The sequence below is a fragment of the Salvelinus sp. IW2-2015 genome, linkage group LG1 (genome assembly GCF_002910315.2).
Source record: "Salvelinus sp. IW2-2015 linkage group LG1, ASM291031v2, whole genome shotgun sequence".
In the NCBI taxonomy this organism is placed as follows: domain Eukaryota; kingdom Metazoa; phylum Chordata; class Actinopteri; order Salmoniformes; family Salmonidae; genus Salvelinus; species Salvelinus sp. IW2-2015.
Window position 1 is genome coordinate 55,552,252 of NC_036838.1, and position 10,560 is coordinate 55,562,811.

Genomic DNA, 10,560 nt, shown 5'->3' on the forward strand with positions numbered 1-10,560 from the left:
AACCAGCTGTTTATTTGAGGGGCGGATGAACTTCTCCTCTGCAGGGGTTCAGAACGACTGTGAACCAGCTGTTTATTTGAGGGGCGGATGAACTTCTGCTCTGCACCCACATCTGTAGGGCTTTGTTACAGTGCCTTGAGGTGCTCCGACTAACAGTCATTTACTGTGTGAGGTGTACTGATTTCAGACTATGTTATGCGATACCAATTGGCCGACTGATGCTTTACGCTAAGTAAAATTAAGTCTGAAGTTGTTTCTTGCAGTGGTGGAAAAAGGACCCAATTGTTATACTTGAGTAAAAGTAAAAATACTTTCATAGTAAAAGTCATCGAGTAAAATACTACTTGAGTAAAAGTCTAAAAGTATTTGGTTTTATTTATACTTAAGTGTCAAAAGTAAATAATCACTGCACCTATACACAGCCCATCTGTAAATAGCCCATCCACTATCTCATCCCCATATTGTTATTTATTTTTGCTCTTTTGCAGCCCAGTATTTCTACTTGCACATCATCGTCTGCACATCTATCCCTCCAGTGTTAATGCTAAATTGTAATTATTTCGCCATTATGGCCTATTTATTGCCTTACCTCCCTAATCTTACTACATTGGCACACACTGTATATAGACTTTTCTATTGTGTTATTGACTGTATGTTTGTTGTTTTTGTCGCACTGCTTTGCTTTATCTTGGCCAGGTCGCAGTTGTAAATGAGAACCTGTTCTCAACTGGCCTACCTGGTTAAATAAAGGTGAAATAAAAAAAATTAAAAAATGTAATTGCAAAAAATGTTCTTAACTATCAAAAGTGAAAGTATTAATCATTTCAAATTCCTTATATTAAGCAAAACAGACGGCACCATTACATTTTTTTATTTACGGATAGCCAGGGACATAATTTACAAACTAAGCATGTGTTTATTGAGTCCGCAAGATYAGAGGCAGTAGGGATGACCAGGGATGTTCTCTTGATAAGTGCGTGAATTAGACAATTTTCTGTCCTAATAAGCATTCAAAATGTAACGAGTACTTTTGGGTGACAGAGAAAATGTATGGAGTAAAAAGTACATTATTTTCTTTAGGAATATAGTGAAGTAAAAGTTGTCAAAAAATATAAATTGTAAGGTACAGATACCCCAAAAACTACTTAAGTAATACTTTCAAGTATTTTTACTTAAGTACTTTACACCCCTGATTTCGTGTGGCTAGTTGTCGACAGCCCTGAAAGCCTGGGTTACTTGCGACAAAGCACCAATTGCATAACAATACATACTGTGTAAAATGAACAGTGGGAAGGCCCTCAGCTCCCCTGCTAGGGAGGTGACCAACAGGTCACAACCATTACTTGGTGGTATGCAAGGACTTAAAAAATATGAAAAATAACCTAAAAAAGGAACTGGTTCTAAAGAACAAAACATCTCCCCTGGAAAGTAGACCATAAAACTATGCTAACTGACAGCAGGACAGGTTACAAAGGAACACGGGTTTGGGCGAGTCCTGATTCCAATAGTGTGCATGTTAATAATAAGAAGCTCAGGGGACCAACTGTTGCTTGTACAGGCTCAGGAAAGGACAGCCAAATATGTTGCATACAAAAACATGTATTATCTTCTTAAAGCGGCAGGTAAAATAAATACTTTTGAAAAACTACATGAAAGACAGTGTGCCCATTGCAGGAAAATAACAAACAAAAATGTATGAGGTGAAAACACTAATTTCTAACCCATGTTTATAGCCGTGGGAAGTAGAGGAGCTGAGGGTGATGGAGCACCTCCTGATAAATAAACATATTTATGTATTACATTTAAAAGAAATTATATATCATCCCTACTACCAAATCAGGTAGTTGGGATGACCAGGAATGTTCTCTTGATAAGTGCGTGAATTGGACCATTTCCCTGTTCTGCAAAGCATTCAAAAGTACTTTTGGGTGTCAGGGAAAATGTATGGAGTAAAAAGTACATAATTTTCTTTAGGAATTTAGTGAAGTAAAAGTAAAAGTAGTCAAAAATATGAAAAGTAAAGTACAGATACCTAAAAACACTACTTAAGTAGTACATTAAAGTATTTTTACTTAAGTACTTTACACCACTGATTAAACCTACATTTCATCAGTAGGGCCCGATATACAGTATCTTCTTAGGGTGGAAAACACCCCTAAAACCACTGAAATATAATCATACTAGCCATAATGGAAATGCCTCTGCCTATGATTACAATGAATGAAAGTAGAAAGACTCATATTGATTCTGCGCTCCTGGTCTTGGCTGCTTGCATTCATAAAACATGAAGATTACTACTTAAAAACTATTCTGCAATCTTGGGAAGTTAATGAAACTACGCTAAGGAGTTAAAATAGGCCTAGCTAAACAAATGGTTCTTGACATAAATACAACAAAAACATACACAATGCAAACCTCCCTTAAACTCCTGTTGTTAAAATGCTGGTTGTGTGGAACCACCAGGCAGTTTCAGAATAACACACACASAGAGAGAGAGAGYGAGAGAGATGCCTACACCCATGCTTCAACTTCCCTYTCAAAACATTATCCTCTGGAGCCATCAGTTGGTTAAATACACATCACTAGCCAGTATCCACTACATTGATGAAGAGACTGACATTTGATTAACAGCCTTATATAGCAATCTAATAAGAATATAGTCCTCAACAGAACTTAAGACTGTACGAGGAAAACATAGCCGAGTTGTTTTCTATTCACATTAGAGCACAATAATACAGGTGGCTCCAAGGGATAAGTATGTGTGTAACCTTAAATATATTTAAAAACAACAATACAAACATATTTGTATCCAGTGGGACGGCAGGCATGTTTTAATTGACCTAGCATACCATTGAGACATATCCAGCTAGATATGGATATAGATATGGATATGTATACCTTCACTAATATACACTACATGGCCAAAAGTATGTAAACACTGCTTGTCGAACATCTCATTCCAAATTTGTGGTCATTAATATGGAGTTGGACCCCCCTTTGTTGCTATAACAGCCTACACTATTCTGGGAAGGCTTTCCACTAGATGTTGGAATATTGCTGCGGGGACTTGCTTCCATTCTGCCACAAGAGCATTAGTGAGGTTGGGCACTGATGTTGGGTGATTAGGCCTGGCTCACAGTCGTTGTTCCAATTCATCCCAAAGGTATTCAATGGGGTTAAGGTCAGGGCTCTATGCAGGCCAGTTAAGCTCTTCCACACCGATCTCAACAAACCATTTCTGTATGGACCTGCTTTTTGCACGGGGMATTGTCATGCTAAAACACAAAAGGGCCTTCTCCAAACTTTTGCCACAAWTTTGGAAGTACAGAACCGTCTAGAATTTCATTGTATGCTGTAGAATTAAGATTTCCCTTCAMTGGAACTAAGGGGCCTAGCCCGAAGCATGAAAAACAGCCCCAGACCATTATTCCTCCTCCACCAAACTTCACAGTTGGCACTATGCATTCGGACAGCTAGCGTTCTCCTGGCATCCGCCAAACCCAAATTCGTCCGTCAGACTGCCAGATGGTGAAGCGTGATTCATCACTCCAGAAAATGCATTTCCACTGCTCCAGAGTCCAATGGCGGAGAGCTTTACATCACTCCGGCAGATGCTTGACATTGAGCATGGTGATCTTAGGCCTGTGTGCAGTTACTCGGCCATAGAAACCCATTTCAAGAAGCTCCTGACGAACAGTTCTTGTGCTGATGCTGCTTCCAAAGGCAGTTTGTAACTCGGTAGTGAGTGTTGCAACCACTCGGCCGTCCTGTTCTGTGAGCTTGTGTGATCTACCACTTCACGGCTGAGCCGTTGTTGCTCCTAGACGTTTCAACTTCACAATAACAGCACTTACAGTGCCTATCAGCACAATGGACAGAGCCCCACACACTAAAGCAAGGCYGTTTTGGTGATACTTATACATGTAGGCTACAAGATAGATAGGGTAATTGACCTGTTACAAACAGCATATGTGAATGCAACCTGTTAGCTGTCTTACCAGAATTATGCAAACTAAATGCTGATAGTAGTAGCCTAGTTATTTATGCATGCAAACAAAAATACTGAATAGCAGTTTTGCTTAGAATACTGACGCAAATGCGAACTAATTAATGTGAACAGAACAAAACAGCGGTACCAGGTAGGCCTATAAAAATATCATGACACCACTGGCTATACCACCAAGATTTGGATAGAAACCAACCAGCTAGATTGTTTCTTACCTTTTCAGAAGAGTCGCAGCCTCCTTTATGCTCTGTGGAAATTCCTGAGTAATCGGTCATTCCATTCGGCCTGAAATTTTCTTGTAAGATCCCACTCAACTGCAGGTTGGATTAGTTGAGCWTCCCTCGGGTGTACAGTAGCATGCTTCTTCTGTACCGACGGAACACGTTTGTCAAAGTGGAAAATGAGTTCTCACATGTAGCTGTAGACCCCCAAAAGTCAATCCATGTTTCAGCGCAGTACGCATAGCGGAGAGAGACCCAGAGAATCGTTGGATATCAAGTTGGGTCCATTTGCCCTCATTGGAGCCGGAGCAAGCGATTTCAGTCTGCAAAAACTGCCACGTGACACTAAACTCAGCTTCTACCAAATCTGTTTTGCTTAGATCCAGCGGTGTTTTCACCTTTTTCACATCTAGAAAGTCATGGCTCTCTGGGTCAAGGGCACACAGGGCCTCCACCAGTTGGCTGTTGCGTTCGCTGAATCGTTCTGACATTTCATCATTGACACATCCAAGAACAGTCTTCTACACTCAGTCTCTTCTCCTCTGTCCTGCTGGCCTACTGTACATGTTGCTGGAGATTTGTACTTACATAACATCATCGTTTGCTTGGAGCTGGTGGTGCGTCAGTGCCACTGGCACTGAAATGTGCCCAAAAGGCTTCGAACTCGCCGTCACACACCAGCTTTTCGACGCACTCCAGACCAGTGTAAAGATACGCTACTTTTGCCTGGAGTAATTCGTTTGGAGGATGGAGAAGACTGAGGATTCTGTGCACCATGGTGACTGTAAACTTAAAGCTGGGTTCCTTCACCGCCGTCAGCAGCCCTGTAGCCTCCAGTCGTCTGTTGTACATGTCAGAGAGGAACTTCACAATGCTCACAACTTTATTTTTTACTCCTTTTTCTCCCCAATTTCATGGTATCCAATTGGTAGTTACAGTCTTGTCTCATTGCTGTAATTCCTGTACGGACTCGGGAGAGGCGAAGGTCGAGAGCCGTGCGTCCTCCGAAACACAACCCAACCAAGCCGCACTGCTTCTTGACACAATGTGTCGGAGGAAACACCGTACACCTGGCGACCGTGTCAACGTGCACTGCGCCCGGCCCGCCACAGGAGTCGCTAGTGCGTGATGGGACAATGACATCCCTGTCGGCCAAACCCTCCCCTAACCCGGACGACGCTGGGCAAATAGTGCGCAGCCCCATGGGTCTCCCGGTTGGCTGCGATAGAGCCTGGACTCGAACCCAGAATCTCTAGTGGCACAGCTAGCACTGCGATGCAGTGCCTTAGACCACTTGGGATGCGCCTCAATGCTCACAACTTTTAACAACCATTGACACAGTATTCAGGTTCTTCTCCTTTGGTATTGTTTGGGTACTTTGGCAAAGACCATTTCTGGTAACCATCGTGGCAATGGCAGATTAGCTGGTTTGAGCCTGCTGAATAGTCTAAGGCTTTTTACAGATAGCCTACAAGCGAACTAAACTCTGTAGTGGTGGCTTGTGAGGCAGAGTTGAGTGAAGCAGCTTCAACCGTAAACTCAACCCCACCCCTAATACAAAGCTAATATTACAGGTGGAGGCATATCACACTATTCACTTAGCCTACCAGTTTATGGAAAACCCTAAGGAGTCATACGTAACCGCCCCAGTGGCTTTCCATAGCCCCCCTACACACACCTCGGCGCACTCTGTCCATTGTGCTGGCACAGCACAGATACAGATTTTGCGCCAACCTGTCACTCAATAATTTGAACTTTTTTGCTTATATAGGAACATAAAAAAACTGAGGGGGTCCCTCGTGGAACCAGGCCTGCCTATAGTTCCCATGGCTGCCATAGATTAGGCTATTTCATTTTATAGAACAGTTTCTCAGTGTAAATTGTATTTCTTCCCATGGGCCTAATGGCCACACACACCGACACAGTTTACAGAGATTAATCCTGGCACCGTGTGAAATTAGCATAATACTGTGTGTGGACTGGAAATGCTGCATAGTTTAATTCTCGGTCAGTGTATGGATCTTACACAATATCACAATATAAATTCTGTTCTTTCTCCTCTATTTGAATACCATATAAGCCTATTTCCCTTACTGGAACCTTGGATGTAAGAATCCAATCACCCACTTCTAGAAATCCAAAGAGTGGAACAGAAACCTTACTGTCCTTATAATGTACTTCCCTTTCAATAATCAATGTTTATTAGAGCAATGAAGGACATATTTGATACTTTTAAGAGGAATGCACTCTGTGCCATGTTCAAAAAGAGAAAACAATGGTGTATTTGTCGGTGTGTGTGGCCATTAGAAATCCAAATAGGGCCTCTCTCTCTCTCTGACTCTCTCTCTCTCTGACTCTCTCTCTCTCTCTGACTCTCTCTCTCTGACTCTCACTGTTCCCTTTCCTCCATTCCAACGAAGCCCTCCCTCCTGCTTTGTGGCTCATTGCAATGTTATGGAATTGGGCTGTGGGCAGTTAGGCAAAAATGGAGGAAAACTATAGGTCCGGAGGACTATAATCCTTTCACTCTCTCCTCTTCCTCTGTCTCCGCTGCTAAAGCCACTTTCTATCACTCTGAATGTCAAACTTCTGCCTCTAACCCTAGGAAACTATTTTACACCTTCCCCTCCCTCCTTAATCCCCCACCTGTCCCTCTCTGCAGACAACTTTGTCAAGCACTTTGAAAAGAAAGTTAACGACATCCGCTCCTCATCTACTCAGCCTATTGAATCCACTGGTCCTGCTCACACAGTATTACCCTACGCCTTGACCTCTCTCACCTTTCCCTCCAGATGAAATCATGCGACTAGTGAGGTCCAGGCGCCCGACAACCTGCCTGCCCGCCCGACAATGACCCCATCCCCTCTTCCCTTCTCCAGACCATCTCTGGTGACCTTCTCCCATTCCTCACTTCCCTTATCAACTCATCTATGACCACTGGCTGTGTCACCTCTGACTTCAAAATGKYCCGAGTAGCTCCCCTCCTGAAGAAACCAACACTCTACTCCTCTTACGTCAAAAACGACAGACCGGTATCCCTTCTATCTTTACTTTCCAAAACACTTGAGCGTGCGGTCTCTGACCAACTCTYTCACTATCTCTCTCAGAATGATCTTTCTCAGGCACCAAAGGGGTGCACATTTTTGTGTTTGCCCTAACACTACTCAGCTGATTCAAATTAACTAAGCTTGATTAGTTGATTATTTGAATCAACTGTGTAGTAGTGCTATGACAACCTAAATGTGTACCCCTTAGGGTTCCCGAGGACCACGTTTGGGGAAACCCTGGCATAACCAGTAAGGCTTCAAGACGGGTCACTCAACCGACACTGCTATTCTCTGTGTAATGGAGGCGCTCCGCACTACCAAAGCTGATTCTCTCTCCTCTGTTCTCATCCTCCTAGATCTATCCGCTGCCTTCGACTCCATGAACCATCCGCTCCTCCTCTCCACCTTCTCAGGGCTGGGAGTCTCAGGCACTGCACACTCTTGGATTGCATCYTACCTGGCAGGCTGTTCCTACCAGGTGACGTGGAGAGGATCTGTGTCTGCACCAYGTACTCTCACTACTGGTGTCCCCTAGGGCTTGGTTCTAGGTCCTCTCCACTCTCTATCCAAGTCACAACATCGGTACGACCGTACCTCACACAGGAAGCGGCGCAGGTCCTGATCCAGGCACTTGTCATCTCCTGTCTGGACTACTGCAACTAATTGTTGGCTGGGCTCCCCGCATGTGCCATCAAACCCCTCAACTTATCCAGAACTCTGCAGCCTGCCTGGTGTTCAACCTTCCTAAGTTCTCCCATGTCACCCCGCTCCTCTGCACACTCCACTGGCTTCCAGTTGAAGCTCGCTTCCACTATAAGACCATGGTGCTTGCTTACGGAGCAGCAAGAGGAACTGCCCCTCCCTACCTTCAGGCTATGCTCAAACCCTACACCCCAACCCAAGCACTCCGTTCTGTCACCTCTGGTCTCTTGGCCCTCTCACCCGTACGTGTGGGAGGCTCCCACTCAACCCAGTCCAAGCACTTCTTTGTTCTGGCACCCCAATGTTGGAGTCCCTGGCCATTTTCCGAAAACACCTGAAACCCTACCTGTTCAAAGAATATCTTAAATAATCCCCCGCTCCCCCCCTCAAAAAAAGCCTTTTGTGAACTAACACTCGCACCTGAATACTGCCCCCCTTACTAGCTCTGACTTTGCTGATAACTACTTAATTGAGGAATAATGTACTTACTATGACCGTGATATGTGGTTGTCCCACCTAGCTATCTTAAAATGAATGTACTGACTGTAAATCACTCTGCTAAATGACTAAAATGCTCTTTGCTGGTGCCAATAAAATAGGCTACTGTCCACACAATTTGGCAGTTGAGAATTTTAAGACAGAGAATCTAGAGACGGATTAATGTTTTCTTTATCTTTTTTCGGGAATAGCCATTTGCTTTCTTATGATTCCTGTCTGTATACTGTAGGCACGAGTAATTATGCAGCTGATGTTGGCAAGTTATATTTAATTTACTGGGGAATCTATGCCACCTACATTATGCCAACATCAATGTGAAAGTAACCGGTTCAAGGCTCTGCATCTCAGTGCTAGAGGCGTACACAATCTTTCAATCTAAGGAGTACACAATCTTTCATTCCAGTACAGTAGTGCATTTGTAGTACAGTAAAATGTGTTTTTACTTCTGTAGAGAATCTTGAGCTGGATGCCATGGCTGACCCACAGGAGTACATCTTCATCGACGAGGCATGATTCAACCTCACAAAAAGGSGCAAAAGGGGGCGCAACATCATTGGTCACCATACAAGTTCCTGGCCAGAGAGGAGGTAATGTCACCCTATGTGCAGCCATCAGCAATCGTGGCGTCCTCCACCGCCATGCCAAAGTGGGTCCATACAACACGGAACAACTTCAATTTCTAGATCAGCTGCACAATAACATTCTTCAACAGGAATGGGAGCCAGGGCAACCAGAGCAAGCCCAATATGTTGTCATTTGGGATAACGTGAGTTTCCATCGGGCTGCTCTGGTTCGTGCCTGGTTCAATGACCAACCCAGGTTCACCGTAATTTTTTTGCCAGCATTTTCCCCATTTCTGAATCCGATTGAGGCATTTTTCTCAGCATGGTGGTGGAGAGTGTATTCCCGCAACCCCTACGCACAGCAAAACCTCCTGGAAGCAATGATGGAAGCCTCTGGTGATGTGTCTGTGGAGTCTATCCAGGGTTTTCTAAGGCACACAAGGGCATTTTTCCCACGCTGCCTGGCAAGAGCAAACATAATGTGTGATGTTGATGAGATTTTGGCCTGAGACGAGATGATGAGAACGCTGAGTAACCTGTACATTTGCTGCATTTGGAAATGAAGCTTTTGTAAATTGGGTTTTTTACTGTGCATGGACTCTTCCTTACATGTTTTGTCAGTGTGACATTTCAAAGATCAGGTTTTTGACCAAAACAGCATATCCAGTAGTATTCCCTTATCCACCAATGTAAGAAGTATTAATTACGGTACTGTTTTCAAGTTCTCTCTCCACGGTGTTCCTGAAAGGGTCATCTGGATAGTCAGTGCTGTGATTTTACAAAGTTCCAAACTATTTCTCTGAAAACCTATTCTAAACATTTTGGTAGCAGTGTTATTAATGAATCCCTCCAGTGTGTAACAAACAGTCATGTAGTCTGTGTTTTTGACAGCTTGTGTGTGTTGTCTGAGGGCAAAGTTTGAATTGGGACCCAGAAGTTAGATGTTTGTACCGTTGGGTGTGAGTTTTTAAAATTGTGTGTGAAGATTTGAGAAAATTGCGAATTGTTCCAGGAATTGTCTAAGCAATTGAGAATCTAAAGCAATCTCTGCATTGCCTAAACAGCTGACCAGCAAAGAAAACTGTGTCTGCTCTGAGAGAAAGGCGCGCAGGCTGCCATCTGCTCTCTAAACGATTGTACTAAAGCAAGCCAACCAATAAACTAAACAGCCAACAGCCGGGATTGGAATGATTAGACTTGAACATTTCTGGCCTTCAGCTACCCTGCCATACCCAACTGACGCCCCTGCTATGGTCACGAGCCACCACCTACTTTTCCACCCGACGCAAAGTAACCTATTCACTTATTTCCAAATGGACAATCTTAGTCCACACCAGAAACTGTAACACTTGAAGATATTTAAACGGAAAATAATTAACCTCTTCTGGTCACTGTTCAGATTTGACTCCTGTCTTCATTCCCTCTGAATCGTGCCATCCTTTCTGCAGTATTCGGTAAATTAGTACATTGTTTCTTAAACCTCTCCTCAGGGACCCCCAGCCGTTCCAGGTATTTGATCTATT